This window comes from Ursus maritimus, unplaced genomic scaffold (genome assembly GCF_017311325.1).
Source record: "Ursus maritimus isolate PB19 unplaced genomic scaffold, ASM1731132v1 scaffold_27, whole genome shotgun sequence".
In the NCBI taxonomy this organism is placed as follows: domain Eukaryota; kingdom Metazoa; phylum Chordata; class Mammalia; order Carnivora; family Ursidae; genus Ursus; species Ursus maritimus.
In genome coordinates this window covers 14,075,753-14,098,324 of record NW_024425230.1, presented here as the reverse complement: position 1 = coordinate 14,098,324, position 22,572 = coordinate 14,075,753, and the positions used below count along the sequence as shown (strand labels likewise).

General features: G+C 38.2%; 1 protein-coding gene and 1 pseudogene across 5 annotated transcripts in view; both read left to right on the top strand.

Annotated features, from left to right (window-relative positions):
- Positions 1 to 22,572, top strand: part of MCTP2 (multiple C2 and transmembrane domain containing 2) — a 237,448-nt gene that overhangs the window by 171,064 nt on the left and 43,812 nt on the right. The gene's annotated exons all lie outside the window — the stretch shown is intronic.
- LOC121105516 lies at positions 12,544 to 15,433 on the top strand (annotated as a pseudogene).

Here is a 22,572-nt window from a genome sequence, read left to right as displayed (position 1 = left end):
GTCCTTAACTGCATGGTGTGTATAGCTGTAGGAGTGGGGAGGGCAAGCTTGCATTTCACCCTGAGCAGTTTTTACCCACTATGCACAACTGCATCACTGAGAGGTAAGAATTCGTCTCCGATCAGTTCAAATCACTAATATATGTGGCTTAGAGCCTACAATATAATATTTATGTAGCTTCCGGAAGAGACTTGGGAGGATTCCCTATAATTCAAGATGGTAGTCTGAATGATGGGTGTAGAAGGATTTTTTTTTTTTTTTTTAAGAAATCCTTGTTTGTCCCATGGGATTTTCACACTTTTCGGCTGACGGCACTGTATTTTACTCATACTGTATAAAGCTGTCAGTGTATTCGTTATATGTGTCTCCTGAAGCCTCGGAGCAGATGACAAGAACAATTGCTAGAGGGGAAAAAACACATTTGAATCAACATCTTCAGAGCAGAATTTCTCTGGTGTCTCCTGTTCCTGCTCCTACGTGGACTGTCCCTCGCACTTTCCTGATTGCATGCTCTCTCACACTGTTGGTAGATTACACTGAATGTTTCATCTGTATATAAAAATTAAAAATTCAAACTAAAATCTGGCCCACATGAAGAACAGGCCCTTTGGGCATATGGTTCATTATGCATATTCGTTTAATTACTAAAACACTTGGGATGGCTTTCCTGCCCTTGCTTTCAACTTGCAAAGCTGGATCTCTTCTGTTGCACAGAAAATGTAGCACAGACTTCTGTAGGAGAAGAAAAGAAAAGAAAAAAAAATAGAGCCTTTGAAGAAATTACTGGAATTCACCAAAAGGAAGTATGATTCTCGATAGGAAGCCAATGGAAATAAGGATTTCTCTCTCTCTGTCTCTCTCTCTTTTCGGTCTTTTTCCTCCTCCCATTTCTACCATTGCCCCTGAAGGCTGGTTTTACTGTGGTTAGTTTATATGAATGCAAGCAGGGCGGGAAAGCAAGACTAAGGATTCCGGTTTCAAGTACATTCCCTGTGAGGGACTCGAGTCTCTCGATGAAGCTGGCTAAGTTTTATTGGTTAGAAGGGGACTACTCTGAAAGTGTGACTTTAATTGATTTTTCAAGGCAAACAGGTGGTGATGGTTTAGACATGCCCTAGCCTCAATGCCACTCCTAACCTGGGGCTGCACATATGATAGCTTTGTTAAAATATACAATCTCCTGGCTTTGCTTTTACCTGAACATCTGCCTCTTGGTTTTTAAAGGGCCTTTTAAAATATTTTCATTCTGTGCTTAAGTGGATCATATCCTAGAAAGGCTGGAGGAAGACTTTATTTTCTGTTCATGTCATCAAACTTCCTATTTTTGGTTTGAAATGAAAGGCATTAAAATTCAAGCAGCATCTTTAAATAGGTTCATTGTTGTTTCAGGGATTTTTGTTGTGGTGGTGGTTGCTTTGGGCACATTTATTTACATGATGCAACAGATTTTGAACATAACAGGCCAAAAATTGAATTTGTCAGTGCTGGGTTTTGATTTGAACTTTTATTGTGGGGAGCGAAAGATTGAGTGAGTGTGAGAGAGAGAGAGAGAGAGAGAGAGAGAGTGTGTGTGTGTGTGTGTGTGTGTACGTACTTAAAGACCCTATTTTGCGTTCCTTCCTGGTTTATAGTGATGTCTCAGTGTCGTAGCAAAGCTCTCAGGATCCTCCCGAGAGAAATTCAGGACCCCTAAAAGCATGTTTCAGGGAGAGGAGGACCCAAACATGGCTTCATGCTTGTGTTTGGTGGCAGGAATGTGTGGCTCGGATGTAAGCGGTCTTCCTTTTGATGAAGAGAATAGGTAGGCTATCAGAGTAGCAGGAGACCATCTAAGGCATTCTCAAACAGATTCCTAAAGGGTTGTACTTTGCTTCTAAATAGCATCACTCCCTAATCACTCTTGGAGGCTTCCTAAATTGAAGCACCTTAGTCTGTTTTCAGCACACGGAATATGTACAGAGCTATTGCAGGCTTAATGTGAGTGGATTGCAAGCCTCCTTCTTTTAGTGCCAGAAATAAAGCTACAGGCAGAGTAACTTAATACAGTGAACTGCTTTACTTGATCACTGCACTAATGCTAATTAGATACACTTGCTTTATTACCCAGAGCGATTTTTTCCTGTATCCATTCTGATCTGATCTTTCTATGAACATGGAGTCAGTCGTAAGTGTGAAGTTTAAGCTTTTTGTCACAATTGTAGCCTGATGTTCATGGGACCAAAGTCAGAGAACACTTTTCGAGAATGCTTTGTCCACTGACAGTACAATTAAAGCCCCATCTGACTTCTGCCATGAATGGTGCACCCTGTGCCAACGGTTACGTGTCTGAAATAATATTTATAGGTACATGTAATGGGATTTTTCCTTGACCCCTTCAAGATACCCAGCTTTATGGGGAGTAAATAAAAGTGTGAGGATTTGTCCTCCTTTCCTTTAATCAGAGCAGAGAATATGCTGATGGCTTTGGAAGATATATTTACCAAAATCAGCCTTTCAACTGCTCAATTACCAGTTTCTGCAAAAACGCGTAATGAGAAATTTATTGTTTGGTTGTAGACCTGAAATTATGATCATTCCAGGAGGAAAAAGCTGATAGTTGCAGCCCATTAGTTGCTCTCTTTCATTTAGTTCAGTGCTTTTCTACTTTGCAAACTAGTTGCTCTGCCTTTATGAGTGGTGTAGGGACTTTTATTGGGCCACAGGCGATCGTCTGACCATTTTCTGTTTATATAATATCATCAACAAATGTAAAGTATAGAGTGGCCAGTAGCATGATACAAACATGAAAGTGATGGGATTTTAATAAATGCTTCATATTTCAAGGGGGGAAAGGATTATGTATTTAGTATTTGGGATGTATAAATACAGGTTAGAAGCATTATTTTCTGTTAAAAAGTCCCGTAAGGGGCACCTGGGTGACTCAGTGAGTTAAGCATCTAGCTCTTGATTTCACCTCAGGTTGTGATCTCAGTGTCATTGGATCGAACGCTATGTCTGGCTCCGCACTCAGCGTGGAGTCTGCTGGAGATTATTCTTTCTCTCTCCCTCTCCCCCTCCCCCAGCGCTTGTGCTCTCTCCTTCTCTCTCTCTCTCAAATAAATAAATAAATCTGTAAACAAAATGTCCCATAATACATTCAAAAAGGGAAAATAAAAGTCAACAAAAATTCCATGTCTAGAAGAATATAGTCTAAAAGTCTCCAATTTATAGTTAATTTTAGGATTATATGGACTTTTGTATGGACTTCTAGAACCAGAATGGAATTAGCTACATACATCCATGGAAATGTCCATATGTTCTTTTACACAGAAAAGTGTTACCGTGAAATTGGAAGTTTGAAAATTATACATATTGTTTATTCTGGCAGTCACAGAGGATAATAAAAATCGGAAACATGTAATTCAGGTGTCCTTCTGCAAAAGTACTGGGGGCAAATTTCCAGTTAGGGTTGTTCCCACATAAAACTAGAACTAGTTGGTGGAGTTTTGTCTTTAAGAGATAAGGTGGGGGCGCCTGGGTGGCTCAGTCATTAAGCATCTGCCTTCGGCCCAGGGTGTTATCCCGGTGTTCTGGGACCGAGCCCCACATCAGGCTCCTCCGCTGGGAGCCTGCTTCTTCCTCTCCCACTCCCCCTGCCTTTGTTCCCTCTCTAGCTGGCTGTCTCTCTCTCTGTTAAATAAATAAATAAAATCTTAAAAGAAAAAAAAAAAAGAGATAAGGCAAGATGCCCAGTTTGACGTTTTCCCCCCAGTGGACTGACCAGACCATTTTATGTCATGTAGAAATAGTCCAAGACAATGTCAGATGAACACTAGAAATGGCATATTTCAATGCTCAAGGAAATATATGGTTAATGAGTCTTGATTCAGATAAGTTTATACATATATATAAACTTATATATACACAGCAACCAGAGCATGACTTGGATGTACGGGTTGAGATATGAAGTTTTTATTAGAGGACAGGGGAGAAAAGGGAGGGTCAGGGCAGGGAAGGGCATTTCAGTTCTGGGCCCGATCAGAGTTGACATTTGCCAAAGCCTGTCTTCCATGATGGTTTTCTCTATTCCCCTTACCTTTTCCTAAGCGGAGATTAGATCAGGAGGAACAAATTCCTTCCTAGACCCTTGTTCTTTCCAAAGGTGTGGAATTCACTTTCTGGCCAGTCTAGACAGCTCTCTCCAATTTCCCTAGGTATGTTCCCCCTTTCACATTATACTACTTTATTAGTTTCCTGTTGCTAGTATGACAAATTACCATATATGTTAGGTGGCTTTAGACAGTGCAGATGTATTCTCTTACAGTTCTGGAAGACAGGAGTCTACCACAGGTCTCACTGGCCTAAACTCAAGATGCTGGATGAGATGCATTCTATTTTGGTGGCCCTAGGGGAGCATCTTTGTCCTTTCCTTTTCCGGCTTTCTGAGGCTGCCCATGTTCCCTGCCTCATCGTCCTTTCCTCCAGGTTCACATCCAGCAAGGGCACATTGTGGAGTCATCACATGGCGTCTCTCTGGCCTTGCTTTGCCCTCACATCTTTTCCTGGCTTTTTTCTTCTGCATCCACCTTCCACTGGTAAGGACTGACCTTGTGTTACACTGGCCTCAGCCAGGTAATCCATGATGATTGCCCTATGTTAAGGTTAGATGGTTAGCAATCTGAATTCCATCTGTAACCTTAGTTTCCCTTGCACTGAAATGTATTCACAGGTTCTGGGGACTAGGACATGGACATCTTTTGGGGTACCATTATTCTGCCTACCACAACTAGGCCCTTCATTGCAATCCTTCATTTATGTTGCTTATCTGATGGATAAGGATTTATGAAGCAAGCATTGGCTCCTTGCACAGGAAGTAATTTAGTGAGGCATACATTTGGAAGGAGGGGAGAGGTTATGGACTGTGGACATTTCCATCAGAGAGTGGCTGGGAGAACTGCAGTTACAAATATACCAAAGTCATATGTTAGCAGCAACTTGCAAGATTTCTGGTATTTGCTTAGCTCATTTGGCTTCCTCCATGGCTGCTGATGTATGGCGGAGGGCTTTACATCTAGGAGGAAGCTATGTGCCTCTCCACACGGTAGATCTTAGATATAAAAACCCCAACAAGGGGAGGAATGGGCAAGCTAATTTCATAGGCCAACCCAAAGGGATGAGGAGACCAGGAATGACTCTAAGAGTTGTCCAGAAATCAGAAGTAATTCCTGATGAGTAAATAAGTATAACCAGGCATCAGATCCATAGTGTTTCCCCATGTGGCTTCCCACAGTTCATCAGAATCCATACCATGTTTAAAAAACCAACAAAAGCCTATATTATTTTTTAAAAAAGATTTATTTATTTGAGAGAGAGATAATGTGAGTGGAGGGAGAGGACGAGAGAGAATCTTCAAGCAGACTCCCCACTGAGCATGGAGCCCAATGCAGGGCTTGATCCCATGACCCCAGGATCATGACCTGAGGTGAAATCAAGAGTCAAACGTTTAACCTGACTGAGCCACCCAGGTGCCCCCAAAGCCTATATTCTTTTAAAACATCCCTGAGCATCCCAGACAGAAGTGATCTTGCCTTTTCTCCTGGGCTATTGCAGTTCCTTCCTAAAAGGTTTTTCTGTTTCTTATTTCATTACTCCATTCCCATAATTAAGGGTACTCTGCTACCGAAATTATCTAATTAAATATCCGATCCTGTTATTTTTGTGTTTAGCTTATAATCACATCTTCAACCTATTACCATTTCATACAGGTCTTTCCACTGACTGGCCCCCACTTTGTACCCACCCTTATCTCCAGCCCCATATCTCTATGATCCAGCCCAATTGGTTGTCTTACCACCTCTAAGCAAGGGAAGCCTTAAAAAAAATTTTTTTTTACCACTGTCATGTCTTTTCCTTGTGCTTTCTTTCTCTTACTAAAGAGAAGGTCTAAACTAAGCACTGTCCCTCTCTAGCATTGGGAAAACACAAAGGAATAACTGAGTAAACGTCTTCTCATTGAACGAATGAATGGCCAGAGTGCTTTTCCACAGAAATTAGTGACGTAGAGACCAACAAGCCTTATCTTCCAAGTGGCTTTCTTCATGCTTCTATTACTGTCTTTTGACTTGGGTGCAGTCATTCATCTGCTTTAAGGAGCATGGCAGTGATGATGACTCCTCCCTTCCATCATTGCCTTGAGTCCTCTCAACAGGGCTTGAGGCAGATCCTACCATTCTCATTTTACAGACGGAAAAAGGTTATGCAATATTTCCAAGAGCACACTGCTAGGATAGAGAAAGCCATGATTTAGAGCCAATCAAAGTGAGTATGTCCCAAGCACCACTAAATAAATGCTTAATGTTAGAAAATGTAATCACCTCAGAACTGTTGAAAATAACACAACAGGAAAAAGTACAGCGTGGTCGTTAAGAGCACTCGGCTCCACAGTCAAACTCAACCACAAAATTATTAACAAATTTATTTTCTCATTTAAAATGTCCTTTTGATTACTGTGTGATCATATATAATGATTTACTCTGGTATTTCTATTTACAACCATATGTAAGTAAGACGTGATCAGAAATTCCAGGTGTGTGTGTGTGTGTGTGTGTGTGCGCGCACGTGCATGCACGTGTGTGCATGTGTGAGTTTGAGATAGTTTATACTGGTAGCTGCTGGATGACAGAAAGTATCTTATTCCTTTTTTAAAATAGAAGCTAGTGCCCCATACATAATAAACACTCCATGAATGTTGGTTGAATGGATGTTTGAATTGGTTAATCAGTTCAGCTGTTTTAATTGATTCGGAACCTACAGTATATTTGCCCACCTTGACTTTCTGGGGATTGATGTAGACTGGAAATAAACCACTTGCCAGAACTTTCTCCTGCTCACCCACACACAAATGTTCACCTGGGGGTTGCTGCCCTTGGGGGTTATTTGTCATTCATGCATCTGGAGTATCTCAGGTTTTATCCCCTTGCCTTTGTATAAAGCCATTCTTTGGATTCTGATTTAGGGCTTCCTGGTCTGCCCTCCAGACCACTACAAGCTACCCAATGTTGTGACTTCACCCAACCACAGTGTTGGGTGACAGGTTGTTCAAATGCAAAGGATTCGGTTAGACTTTTAATGCTCATTTTGACTCCTGTTTCAATTCAATAAATCTTTGAGTATCTATTACATGCAAGACCATCCTATGTTTTATAAGAAATACAGATATAAATTATATATGCTTCAGGATTTCCAAGAGTAAAACTTGAACAAAATGACCATGATGCCAGACAAAATACATTTACTTGGTATTTATAGAACCAATTATAAGGCATTATGAAACACTGGGTAACATAATGGCTTGTTCCAACCAGGGCAACCAGTGAGAAAGATAAAAAGAACATTCCTAGGGGCACTTGGGTTAAGGCACTGAGAAGGAAAACATAGGCAGTTTTTTTAAAAAAAGAATTTATTTATTTGAGAGGAAGAGAGAGAGAACGCATTTGCACATACAAAGGGGGGGGGCAGAAGCAGGCTCCCGATGAGCAGGGAGCCCAGCGTGGGGCTCAATCCCAGGATCCTGGGATCATGACTAGAGCTGAAGCCAGCCACCCAACCTACTGAGCCACCCAAGCGCTCCCACAGGCAGTTTTTAAGAATGGTAAATTTTTGTGCCTGGAATATAGAAAATATGGTAGAAGAGAGTCCGAAAGAATAATAAATATAAGTTCAGGCCCTATTTTGATTCGATGCCCTTGAAAAGCATACCAAGAGTTTTAGACTCTGTCTCTAGAGAGTGGGCAGATATAAAAGGCTTCGAGCAGGAGTGCACCACAATAAGAACTAAGCTTTGGGTTATTACTTTGGCTTTGATGTGAAGAATTAGAAAGTAGAGAAAAGTATTATGATTAATATATGAGTTAGAAGTGTATTAGAGTAATCTGGGCCAGAGGTTGTAAACTGGCAAATAATAGGGGCCATATTTGGTCCACTGTGTGTGTGTATGAGAGAGAGTGTGTTTTTTTGGTTGCTGTCTTTTCTCTTTTTCTTCTTTATTCCCCACCCTGGCCTTCCTCTTTTTTAAAATCAGTTCTTTGTCCACAGCAGTTGTAACCAAATGGAATGGTTGCTTGGGAACCCTCAACTGCATGCCTTTTGAAAGCATTCCTAGGTCAGTGCAAAATCATACCCTTTTGTTTCTAGTAGTATGCCACCTGCCGTAAAAAAGAAATTAGTATAAAATATATTTGTATATACAAGGGAGTTTATAAAACTATACATCTCTGTGTACGATTTAAAGAATAACAGTAAGAAACACCTATGTGCCTATCACCCAACTTAAAAATTAAAAATTCCCATTATCTTAGAAGTCCTTTATTTGCCTCTTTATTCTCTTTATGATTGGATCCTTCTTCATCCCTCACCCCCAGAAGTAATGGTGTTACTGAATGTTGTATCATTCACTCACTATCCATTGTAGGTTTGCCACCTTTGTATCTGTCTCTGAACAATGTAATTGAATTTCGTCTGTTTTTTGAAGATTTTATCAAAGCCATCACATAATACGTTAATGTCTTACTCTGTGGCTTGCAAACTCACTCAGTATTGTTTTTGACATTCATCCACGGGGTTCATCTTCATTCTGTATGACATTTAACTTTAAGAGTAAATTATTACTGTTTTTTTGTTTTGTTTTTAGAGAGAGAGCATGCAAGCTGGGGGGAGGGGAAGAGGGAGAGCATCTTTAAAGATTTTATCTTATTTTTTTAAAGATTTTTATTTATTTGTTAGAGAGAGAGAGCAGAAGCAGGGAGAGCAGCAGGTGAAGGGAGAGAGAGAAGTAGACTCTCCACTGAAGAGGGAGCCCCATGCAGGGCTCAATCCCAGGACCCTGGGATCATGACCTGAGCTGAAGGGAGACGCTTAACCAACTGAGCCACCCAGGTGACCCTTATTTTTTTATTTTTATTTTGAGAGAGAGAGAGAGAGAGGGCATTTGGGGGAGAGGCAGAGAGCAAGGGAGAGAGAGAGAAAATCCCAAGCAGGCTCCACGCCCAGCACGGAGCCCAACATGGGGTTCGATCTCATGACCCTGAGATCATGCCCTGAGCTGAAACCAAGAGTCGAATGCTTAAGGGACTGAGCCACCCAGACGCCCCATTGAGTAAATTATATTTATCCATTCTACTTTAGAGAGACATTTGGATTGATTCCAGGGTTTTTGTTGTTGTGTTTTTGTTTTTTTCATTTTGTTTTTGGCTATCATGAAGAATGTTCTTGAAGATACTGGAATGCATTTCATCTGGTGGGCACATGCAAGAGTTGAGAGTCATGGCTCGTAATGTATGGTACCTGGACAGCAGCATCAGCAGCACCTGGGAACTTTGTAGAAATGTAATTTCCTGGGCCCCACCCAAACCTGCAGAACCAGAAATGCAGGGGGCGAGGCCCAGCAACCTTTTTTAAACCAGCTCCCTAGTACTTCCCAAGTACCCCAATGTTTGAAACCCACTGCTCCCAGATTCATACCCAGGAGTGGAGATACTAGGTTTATCTCATCTGCACATTGTGTTTAGCTAATGCCAACCATTTCCCAAGTGACTGAACTTCAGTTATCAAATAAAAGTTTATCCTTGTTCTGCATGTTGGAAAACTCTTGGGATTCTCTGACTTTTTAAATTTTATCCATCTGATGTGTGAAGTGGTACCTTGGTGTAGTTTTAATTTGCATTTTCCTCATTACAAATAAGAGTCATATGTTTGGGGGCCTTTGTGCTCTTTTTTAATTCTTCCTTACCCCCTACCTTTTTATTGATTTATAGAAGTGTCTTATATAATCCAGATAGAAATTCTTTGTGAGAAAAGTATCTTTTTCAAGTTTGTGGCTTATTTGTTCACTCTATATTAACTTAACTAGTGATGAAAAAATTCTTGTGTTGCATGTCAGATTTATCAGTTATTTTTTCTGTGGTTTATGCATTTTGTATCATTGAGGATTGTTCCTTATCCCAAAGTCATAAAGATATTCTTTAATTTTTTATGGTTTTTTACATTAAAGATTTTATTTATATATTTGACATAGACAGAGAACACAAGTAGGCAGAGCAGTAGGCAGAGAGAGAGAGGGAGAAGTAGGCTCCCTGCTGAGCAGAGAGCCTGATGTGGGGCTCAATCCCAGGACCCCATCATCATGACCTGAGCCAAAGACAGATGCTTAACCAACTGAGCCACCCAGGCGCCCCTACATTAAATTTTTAAAGCTACTTTTGATTCCATTGTTGTATTCTGGCTATCCAGTTAATGTAGTTCCAGTTCTTGACTCTTCTACTTTTTTCCCAGTGATCTGCAATTTTCAGAAAGTCATAGATCAGATTTCCGTACGTGGGTGGGCTTGCCCATTGGTCTCTTGTCTGTACCAGTAATGTTACACAAACATCATTTGGCTTTAGCGTGGTTCTAATTTGTTTTTCATTTTCAGGAATGCCTTGGCTATTCTTGGCTTTTTGCCCTTCCACATAAGAGTTGAAATTGATATGCTGTATTCCACAAAATTAGAACAAGACAAAACCAGTATTGAAAAATAGTCACACTCAAAATTAGCAAGTTAACTGTCAAAATCAAGACATTGAAAAATTACAGCAAAATGAAGCCAAATGAATTAGAAATAAAAATAAGGGCAAAATCAATGAAGTAGAATACATGTATAGAATAGAAGGGAGTATAAAATTAAAAATTGTCTCTTCAAGAAACTAATAAAATCGATTATCTTCTGAAAGTTTTCAACGTACAGAGTAAAGGCACAAGAAAACAGTATCTGGTATTAAAACGAGAAAAAACCTAGATAAACCAGAGATTAAACATAAGAGGATACTATGAAATCTTATGCTTAAAATGTTAAAAAAAGTATGAAATAGATAAAACTTGTAGGACAACATATCAAAGTGACTGGAAAAGAATGAGAACTTGAGGGACCCTAAAACCATTAAATAATTGAATCGGTAGTTTAATATCTTTCCAGAAAGCAAAATACAAAGCCCAGGCAACTTTAGGAGTACATCTTACCAAATTTTCTAGGAGCATATAAATCCTCTCATACATACATTCCTTCCAATTGTCCTCTGGCTCTTCTCATTTTTCTGGAAGAGTCAGTTGTCAGTTTGATTGTAGTTCATTGGAAGGACGTGCTCCCCCCTCCACCCCAGTATCTGCCTTTCAAACTTATTTTGGTCACCAGCTATGTGCAGTTTTGCTCTGAGGTGCCTACGTGTGGTTTTCTTTCTCTTCATCGTATTTGAGGTTCTTTATATCTGTAACTTCGTTTCTTTTATAAATTTTGGGAAATTCTCATCCAATAACATTTATAGCTTTTTCTCTATTCTCTCTTTCCTCTCTCCTCCTGGATTCCAAATTTTTAGGTGTAAATTAAACTTTTCTCAGTGTGCCATGTGGCTTTTGTACTGTATTTTTTTTAACATAGTTATTCATTTTCTACCAATACACCAAATCATGAATCTTCTCATTTCTATTCTGCTATTAAATTCATTTTGTGAGTTCTTCCTTTCACATATCCTTTTTTTAAAAATTTTTATTATTTTTTTATTTCTAGCTTTCCATTAGATTCTGTTTAGGAGATCCTAGTTCTCTGCCGAGATTCTGCATGCTGTTATCCATTTTCATGTATGTAATAATCAAACTATTTTAATATTCATATCCAGTGACTCTAACATCTAAATCACCTGCTTGTCCTGGTTGTCTGTTTTTCTCTTGATTTTTGGTCTTTTTTTCCTAACCATGACTAATTATTTTTATTAATACTGGATAAGATGTATTAAAATGTTATAGGGGATAAGGGACTGTGTTGTATTCCACCAGAGAAAATATAGAGGAGGCGGTAAGGGTCTAACAAGTCTGTATGATACAATTAAGGTTGAAATGATCCGAGATAGGATTTCAAGCATTTTGAGGATGAGTCTATTTCTAGTTACCCCTCCGCTTAGTGCCTAGTCCTTCAGGTGTCTTAATAAAAGCCTATCGTGTTTCTGAGAGACCTTGTTTCCTACTACTCCTTCACAATCAGTGAGATTGCTGAAAGCTTTTAGTTCTTACTTTCTGCTAGGTCTCAACCTTTCACCATAAGCATGCGTGCCTTAGAAAATGGTAAATTTCTCAGGAGAAATGCATGGAGAATGTTGGGCTTGAATCTCTCCTATTCATTTTGTCTCTCAAGTCTCAGCTGCCATAGTTTCTACGTATTCCAATTTTTAGCTCCCTAGATTATTAAAATAGAAGCAAGCTCTAAGCTATTACTCTGTGCCAGAGCACTATGTCATCCCACATAGTGAATTGGCAAAAACAAAACAAAAGGAAACAAAGAAATCCCTGGAGGAGATAAAGCAGTAGCAAGCCAAGCTTCACGCCATTACATTTGTCTTCCATTCTTTTTTTTTTTTTTTTAAGATTTTATTTTATTTATTTGACAGAGAGAGAGACAGCCAGCAAGAGAGGGAACACAAGCAGGGGGAGTGGGAGAGGAAGAAGCAGGCTCCTAGTGGAGGAGCCTGACGTGGGGCTCGATCCCGTAACGCCGGGATCACGCCCTGAGCCGAAGGCAGACGCTTAACCGCTGTGCCACCCAGGCGCCCCCTTGTCTTCCATTCTTGATCTTGTCTCCGTGGACCCTGGGTGCCTTTGTTGCTCTCAGAGGTCTTCAACCAGAGTTTGTTTATTTGGTATATTATCCAGTCGTCACAGTTGTTTTTGGGGTTTTTGTTTGTTTTTGTGTGATTTCTGTTTTTTTGCAGGAAGATTGAGGTAAATCTTTCACTTCATGCTGAAAAGCTGAAGTTTATGTTTCTCCTTAATACACAGGCTTAACATGAGGGTGTCTTAGAATTCTTTAAATCAAGCCATACCACTCCCAATCTATGGGTTTTACTGGCTCCCCATTTTAGTTCTGGATTGTCTTATTATACAAAAATTAGCCTTTTTTTGGGTAAGTGAATGTTTATTTAGATTGGCGTACACATTTATCATTGCTTTTGAGTACATACATCCTTGCATTCAGCCTTTGGACCAGGAACAATTTTCCTTCTCTTTAAAATAAATCTTATGTACACTTTCACCAGGGTCTTTTGGTGATGAGCACTGCTGGCTCATATATTTCCAAAAATGTCTTTGTTTTACTCATAAGATAATTTGCTAGATACACTATTCTAAACTGAAAGACTGAAATTTAATATATGCTATAGTGTCTTTTTGCTTTCCTTGTTCCACTGAGATACAAAGTCACTCAAATTGCTTTTTCTTTGCAATTGAGCTATTTTTCTCTCTTTAGTTGCTTTTAAATGTTTCTTTTTTTTTTGTTCCTGGTGTTTTTCAGTTCTACTATGGCATTTTTAGGCCTAAATTCTTCATTTAGGATGAAGGGATGTAAGGATCCTTCATTAGGATGTAAGAATCTTGTCTTGTCCTTTCTTTTCCTTTCTTTTCTTTTCCTTTCTTTTCTTCTTTCTTTCTTCCTTTCTTTCTCTTTTTGTTTCCTATATGGGTATCTTTATACAATTTTTCAAAATTCTCGGGCATTTTATCTCCGTATATGTCTTCTTTCCCATTCTATCATTAATTCTTTCTCCCCACCCCGAACATCTTCTCCTTTGTATCATCCCTATCTCTTAACTTCTCTCACGTATTTGTATCTCTGTCTCTCTTGTCTACATTCTGAATAATTTCTTTGAAATCATTTTGCATCTCACTAATTTTCTCTTCAGCTGCTTCTAATCTGTTAATCAGTACACTGATTTGTTTAAATTGCATCCTTACCACTTTATATTGTTCCTCACCAATATCCAGCTCAAATTCCATGGTCTGCCTTTCAAATAATTTCCTTTCCTTCTCTACCTTCATTATATTCAATTAGAGCCATAGGTAAGCACAGCTATGGAAAAACACATTTAGTGCCTCTTGACAAATGTAGTACATTTCTATAATCCGTTCTCCTTTCCTCTCTTCTAGATTATGTTATAATGTCTGTCCTCAAGCACCAATTCCTCCTCCCTATCCTCACTCAGATCATGACATTGGTTGACATAAGTGCCCTTCTTCTGCTCACAGCCCTTCAACAGCTCAGCCACTCCCTTAGAATAAACTTCAGAGACCCTACAGCCCTGGACCAGGCTCCTCAAGACTGACTCCTGTTCCCTTCTCACTTCTGTTCTCTTTCTAAGTGTCTTACTCACTCTGCTTCAGCCACAGGGGTGCTTGCTGTTCCTTGCACATACCAGGCATGCTCCCACTTTGGGACCTTTAGATCTATTAATCCTTTTGACCAGAAACAACTGAACTGGATTTTCACACTTCCTCCAAGGACTTGGCTCACATGTTGCTCTCTCCACAAGTCATTCCCTGGTTGCCCCCACTTATAATTGCACCCCTTTATCTGTTGCCTCATATTCCCTTCTTTTCATCCCTGCTCATTTGGTTTATTTTCACATGCCAGTTTTTATCATCTGATTTATAATATATAGTTTGCTTATTTATTTTACCGATTTCATCCCTAATCCCCAAATACAATGTAGGCTCTATTAAGGCTGTTTTGTTACTGCTGATGTTGTGAGGGGTGGTGATTGGTTTGCTGGTTTTGTTTAGCGTTGTGTCTAAATCAACATGGTTCAGCTCTTTTCTGGCTGGAACCATGGAGGATACAGAGAGAAGAAAAGGAAGGTTCCTGCTGTGCCAGCAACCCTTAACGGAAAAAAAAAAAAAAAAAAAAAGCCATTTCACAGAGTTGAAGATCACGCATCTGAGTAAGAAGTTTGCCCAAAAGATGCTTTGAAAGACAAAGAGGAAGTTTATCTATGAAAAAGCTAAGCATCACCACAAGGAATATCGGCAGATGTACAGAACTGAGATCAAATAGCTAGGATGGCAAGAAAAGCTGGCAACTTCTACATACCTGCAGAACCCAAACTGGCGTTTGTCATCAGGATCAGAGGTATCAGTGGTGTGAACTCAAAGATTCCAGGATTGTGGAACCATATATGGCATGGGGGTACCCAAACCTGAAATCAGTGAATGAATTGATCTATAAGCATGGTTGTGGCAAAATCAACAAAAAGTGAATTGCCCTGGTAGATAACACATTGGTTGCTCAGTCTTTTGGTAAATACGGCATTATTTGCATGGAGGTTCTGATCCATGAGATCTCTACCATTGGAAAATATTTCAAAGAAGCAAATAACTTCTTATGGCCCTTCAAATTATCTTCTCCATGAGGGGGAATGAAGAAAAAGAGCACCCCTTTTTGTAGAAGTTGAAGATGCTGGCAACAGGGAAGTCCAGATCAATAGGCTTGAACTAAGGTATCTACCATGATTATTTTTGTAATCTGGTCAGTTAATAAATGACTATTTCAAATTGAAAAAAAAGAAAGAAAGATAAAAAGAATAAATCAGCATGGTTCATAGTGTTCAACAAATGTTTAATGAAGGGAAAATGAACAATGAATTTATACATGAAGTAAAGCAGTGGCAGTAAGATGGGGTTAGTATGTAGTGCTCTGGGATGGGTTGAAAAGGAAACACGTCCAAGGTGATGAAATCCTCAAGGAGTAGCTTTCTAAATGAGCGAAAGGTATGTTCAAAGGCAAAATTCTGAACACCATTTCATGTATGGGGTCTGCAAATAGTTTCTTGATTGTGAATGAAGAATTTGTGAAAGATATTGGCTTATGAATTATAGTCAAGTATAAGCCAGTTTAAAGAAAGTCTTAAATATTAAGCTATCATGTCTAAGTGTCATAATGTAGGCCAGGAAGCAAAAGAGACTTTTAATCGGATGAATGGACATTAGAAGACCCGGAGGTGTTTTTTGGTGTATACTGTGGTTTTGCTTTATTATAGTAGTACGTACAACGCTTTTTTCTCTTTTCACAGCAATAAAGGAAGTTACATTTTCTTGAGAAGGAGCTGCTTACTGATTTGTTAGAACAATGAATGTGTACTTGGTCAAATTAAAAACAGATTCTTCTATTACTCTCTATTTGTTTAACCTTGGAGTTCTTTGGAATAGAAGTAGCATAGCTTTGTTTCACCTTACCTAATACCTTTACTCTAAAATAATCATGTGTATGAGCGTCTCTTCTCAAATTATGCCCTGTGATGACAGGATGGTTATTCATAAAGACTGTATGATTATTTCAAGAGACACTCTTTTTAAAAATTTTAATTTGTATTGTAACAAACCATTTTTCACAATATTGGGAAAGAAGTGTGTGTATTTTTTTTTTCTTCTTGGTCATAAGGCAAAGATCACTGTTGGTTTTCAACGAAAGTTAGTCCCCTCTGCAGTATTTTGCAGGTGAAACACCTTCTAACCCCTTTGAATATTAAATCCAGGTCACTGAGCTTTGAAGCCGTAGTGCCTTAACCAAAATAACTCAACTAGCCCTTCCTTTGTGCTTCTGGGGATATTGCCTGACAGTATGGTTTTGACTCGGTTGCCTAATAAGCTTTGGGCTCGTAGCAAGGAAGGTGAACATTGGGTTAATTTTCATCTGTTTTCCTTCCAAGATATCTGTTCATTTTTACTCTGATGTTAAGCCTTAACTGTATTTATGAAATGAATCTTGACCTCTTTTCAAAAACCTCAATGTTTAGTTTGAGTTGTAGGCATGAGTAACTTAGAAAGTAGAATGTTCATGACTGAAACTTGATGTAAAAGTTTTTCAGTAATTTTCTACCAAAAGTGAACTTTTTAAAAAATCATGTGCTAAATGTATTTATGCCATATTAAGTCATCCTTTGTCATTCTATTATACAGTAGAATAACAATTTAAGATTACCTAGTTAATCTGACCAATACTGGGTCAAGGTGATATTCTGTAAACAGTAGTCATATTATCCTGAGCCTAATCTCAGTGGTGAGTCTGATGATTTATGAGAACAAACAAAAATCCATCATTTTGTATGAGCAACCCAATCAAAACATATATATTGAAATGAGGATCTTGATTCCATTTTTCAGTTTCTTTTAACATTACTTTCATGGACAATGTGTAGTTCACAAATGACAAACACAAATCTGTAATCATATTTTCTATGTTTGTTTGGTTTGTCTCAACAAATGTAGACTTTTTAGGTTATCCAGAGACTTGGCTTCACGTAATCTGGCTATTTCCTAGTCTTAAATCTACTCTTAAGGGACAGGACAGAATCTTAATATAATTTTAAACAAGGCTATCCCAGGGTATTTGGGAAAATAGCAGTGCCATCGTACTTGGTATCCCAAGCTAAATACTTGGAAGTGAGGCATCCTCGTGGTTGTGTAGAAGATAATTCAGCCATTGGATTGGTCGATTACTTCATTATTTACAAATCACTTCATAATGGAACCTGAGGAAAACATAGCCCAATTTGTGCTTTAAAACTTCTTGTGAGGTAAGATAACATGCTTCTCATGTCATACCTCATGAAACAATACCTAGAGGATTCGTACAAGCGTCTGCGGCAGTGGTGGCTAAGTTTATTAGTCACAGCTCCCTTGGAATCATGCACTCTTTCTCACATGTTTCTATCTTTAGCCTTTTCCCTAGAAAAACACAAAGTGTCTTTGTGAATCACTTTTCCTCATCTGAGATTTGACATATATATATATATTTTTATCTATCCTTATAAAAATTTTGACAAATTTTGAGGCAAAAAGTGAAGAAATACTTGTAGGGGAAGATTTGAGATTTCTTAAAGTTATGTTTTGGTAGAAGATATAGACTGGGTCACCTTTGCATCTGCGTTATGGAATGTAGGAAGGAAACCCACATGATAGAGTAAGAACCTTTCCTGGTATCAGAGAAATAGAGAGCTTCATGTACTGATTCTGACATTTTGTAGGTGTTTCAATTCTGAGCAGTGTTCCATTGAATGGATATATTACATTCACTTGTTGGTGGACATTTGGGCTCTTGCCAATTTTGCTGTGATTTGGAATAAAGCTGCTATGCTCTGAACATCTGTGAACAAGTTTTTGTGGGACATACATTAAATGTTATATGTTAAATTTCTACATTTCGGAGTAGAAAGTTTATGAGAAATTTCCAGGTGGTTTTCCAAATCAGTTTTATCATTTTGTATTTCTACCTGGAGTGTTTGAGAGAGCTAGCTGTTCCACATTTTCTCAATACTTTCTCTCTTGTCAGTGTTTTCAACTGTAGCTTTTCTTTTCTTTTTTTTTTTTTTTTTAAGATTTTATTTATTTATTCGACACAGATAGAGACAGCCAGCGAGAGAGGGAACACAAGCAGGGGGAGTGGGAGAGGAAGAAGCAGGCTCCTAGCGGAGGAGCCTGATGTGGGGCTCGATCCCGTAACGCCGGGATCACGCCCTGAGCCGAAGGCAGACGCGTAACCGCTGTGCCACCCAGGCGCCGCTCAACTGTAGCTTTTCTATCATGCGTGCACTGCTATTTCCCAGGGGTCTTCACTTGCACTTACTTGATGGATAATCATGTTGTGTATCTTTCTATGTGCTTTTAGGTATTCACATTCATTTCTGTAATGTGTGAAGGGCCTGGCCAAATCTTTTGCTCATTTTTTTGGATTATCTTCCTGTTAAGTTGTGAGAATTCTTTATAAATCCTGGATACAAGTTGTCTTTCAGTACATGTATAGATAATATTGTTCCCCTTTTTGTGACTTGTTTTTCCATTTCTTAGCTGTGTCTTTCAAAGAGCAAATGAAGATTGCTGCCAATAAATTCCATTTTTTCTTTTATTTACATTATTCTTTGTACTTTTTGTATCTTAGGAAATGTCACCCAAGATGGCGAAGGTTTTTCCACATACGTTTTCTTAAAAATTTTAAAGGTTGAACACTTATATTTAAATATTATAATCCATTTAGAGTTATTTCTTATATGTGGCAGTTGGTAAGGATTAGTGATTTTTTTTCCCCCATACATACATCCAATTGGTCCTGTCCACTTGTTGAAAAGACTCTTATTGCTCCCGTGGAGTTACCTTGGCAACTTTCTTAATTAACTGCATGCATGTGGATCTATTTCTGGGCCTATTTTCTGTTTCATTGATCGCTATGCCTATCTTCTTGCCAGCACCACACTGTCTTTATTACTATATATTTAAAAGTTGTGAAATTAGGCAGTGTAAGCTTTATTTGTTCAAATTGCTTTAATGATCCTATCACTTATACTTCCAGATAATATTTAGAATCAGCTTGTCAATTTCTACAAAATAAGAATTGCTTGCATCTATAGATCAGTGTGTAGACAACTGCCGTCTTCACAATATTGAGTCTTCCAACCCATGAACTCGTGGCATATCTGTCCACTGATTTAGATATTTTATAATGCAAGTTTTTATAATTTCCAGTGAAGAGATCTTGCTCATGTCCTGTGAATTTTATTCCTACATATTTTATGGGTTTTGATGTTACCATAAATGGAAAATTTTAGATGTCATAATCCTGGGGGTTTTTTGCTACTAGCATATGAAAATGGAATTTACTTTAAAAAATAACTTTATACTCTGTGACGTTGCTGGATTTAATTATTTCTAGGATTTGCTTTGTAGATTCTTTAGAATTTTCTATGGAAAAAAAATCATGTCATCTATAGAAAGATAGTTTTGCTTTTCTCCTTTTTGATACTTGTGCTTTTATTTCATTTCTTTTTTTTATTTTCTTCCCTCCTTTTCTGTCTTTTTTTTTTAATAATACTGTTTTTTTATTATATTATGTTAGTCACCATACAGTACATCCCTGGTTTTTTTTTGTTGTTGTTGTTTTTTGTTCTCCTACTACCTTTGCAATACAGAGCAGCCGGGGTGGGTGTTTATTCTGCATTCTTTTTTTTTTTTTTTAATGATTTTTTATTATATTATGTTAGTCACCATACAGTACATCCCCGGTTTCTGATGTAAGGCTCGATGATTCATTAGTTGCGTATAACACCCAGTGCACCATGCAATACGTGCCCTCCTTACTACCCATCACCGGCCTATTCCATTCCCCCACCCCCCTCCCCTCTGAAGCCCTCCATTTGTTTCCCAGAGTCCATAATCTCTTATTTCTTTTCTTTTACTTTATCATAGTGTTTAGAACATTTAGTCTAATGCCGAATAGAGGTAGTGAGAGCAGGCATCTTTACATTTTCCTTAATTTTAGAAGGAAATCATGAAATTTTAATTCTCATCTCTGCTTTCTATGCTTATAGTATTTATTCTGTTAACATTTAATGTAACTATTGATATCATTGGATTTAGGTAACCATTTTATTATTTTCCATTTGTCTACTATGTTCCTTATTCTTTTTGTGCCTTTTAGCATTCCATTTTAAGTCATCCATCTTTGTGTATTCCTCACTGCAGTGTTCTTTCAGTGATGGCTCTAGGGATTAAGCTGCATGTGTGAACGTATAATTCCCTTAACTTTTGATGGTCAATTTAGAATTATTATTTAATCACTTCACCTAAAACATAGAGACATTGCAATTCATCTAAGTCCATTTACCCCACTCCTCCGTACCTCCTTTCAGGATGTCACATTATCTAGCCCACCAAGATGATGCTGTAAACATAGCTTTAAGCAATCATATGGATTCTAAAGAAGATAAAATTTAAAAAGTCTTTAATATTGTCCTATGTATCCACCATTTCTGATGCTCTCTGTTTCTTCCTGAAGTTTGGGTTTTCATCTCATTATCTTTTTCCTTCATTCTGAAGAACTCCTTTAGCATTTATTAATATGAAGTTATACTGGCAAAAAATTCTTTTAATTTTCTCTTAACTTGGGATGCCTGGGTCTCAGTCATTAAGCGTCTGCCTTCGGCTCAGGGCGTGATCCCAGGGTCCTGGGATCGAGCCCCGCATCAGGCTCCCTGCTCCGCTATGAGCCTGCTTCTTCCTCTCCCACTCCCCCTGCTTGTGTTCCCTCTCTCCCTGGCTGTCTCTCTCTCTGTCAAATAAATAAATAAAATCTTAAAAAAATTTTTTTTCTCTTATCTAAATCTTTACTTCCCCTTCATTCATGAAGGATATTTTCACTGGGTATAGAATTCTGGGTTGACAGTTTTTGTTTCTCTTGTTGTTCGTCTTAACACTCTAAAATTGTTTCAATGTCTCTATGGTTTCTAATGTGAAATTCAGGTCCATTCAAATAGTTACGCTCACAAACATTGCAGAGTGATGTTTGTGTGATTACAATCTAGTGTGTGATTAAAATACAGATGCCTAAGCCTGGTTTTCTTAAATATTTTCAGGTTGGGTTTCTCTAAAAAGTGTTCAGCCATTAGTTCTTTACATAATTTTTAACTTCTTTCTTTCTCTGAGATCCCAAAGACCTATGTCAGAACTTCTGAAATTATCCCAGACAGACCATTCACTTTTTCCAAACATTTTTCTCTTTCAGATAAGATTTCATTTTTTTTAAAGATTTTATTTATTTATTTATTAGCGAAAGAGAAAGAGAGTGGGGGAGGAACAGAGGGAGAAGGACAAGCAAACTCCATACTGAGTACAGAGCCTGACATGGGGCTCCATCCCAGGACCCTGAGTTCATGACCTGAGCCAAAATCAAGAACTGGATGCTTAACCAACTGAGCCACCCAGGTGCCCCAGATAAGATCTCTTTTGATATATCTTTATATTCACCGACTTTTTCTTTTTAATGCTGCTACTGAGCATATCCACTGAATTTTTTGAAAATTTTAGATACTATATTTTTTAGATGGACAGTTTTCACTTTTATTTTTTATATTTTCCTCATATTTACTAATTATCATTCATTTTATTAGTTTATTTTCCTTTTCCTCTTTGAGCATATTTTTAATGGGTGGTTTAAAGTTCTTGTCTTATAATTTCATCATATAATTCACCCTTCAACAATAGCCAAATTATGGAAGGAGCCCAAATGTGCCTATTGACTGATGAATGGGTAAAGAAATGTGTGTATGTGTGTGTGTGTGTGTGTGTGTGTGTGTGTAATGGAATATTATTCAGCCATCAAAAAGAATGAAATCTTGACATTTGCAATGATGTGGCTGGAGCTAGAGTATTATACTAATCAAAATCAGAGAAAGACAAATACCATGTGATTTCAATTATATGTGGAACTTAAGAAATAAAATAAATGAACATAGGGTGAGGAAAAAGAGGAAAACTGAGAAACAGACTCCTAACTCTAGAGAACAAACCGATGGTTACCAGAGGGGAGGTAGGCAGGGGTTGGAGGTGTGGATGGGTTAAATAGGTAGTGGGGATTAAGGAGGGCACTTCTTGTGATGAGAACTGGGTGTTGTATGGAAGTTTGAATGACTAAATTCTACACCTGAAACTAGTATTATACTGTATGTTAACTAACTGGAATTTAAATAAAACTTGGAAGGAAGAAAAAAAAAACATAATTCACCTTGAAGTTGGCATCTGTTGATTGCCTCTTCCTTGAAAATGGATTACATTTTCCAGACTCTTTGTATGTCAAGTGATTTTTAATTGTGCCTTAGATACTAAGAATGTCATGCCGTGGAGACCCTAGATTTTCCTACATTCTTTCACATAAGGTTGATTTTATTTTTTAAGAAGACATTTAACTTCATTAAACTC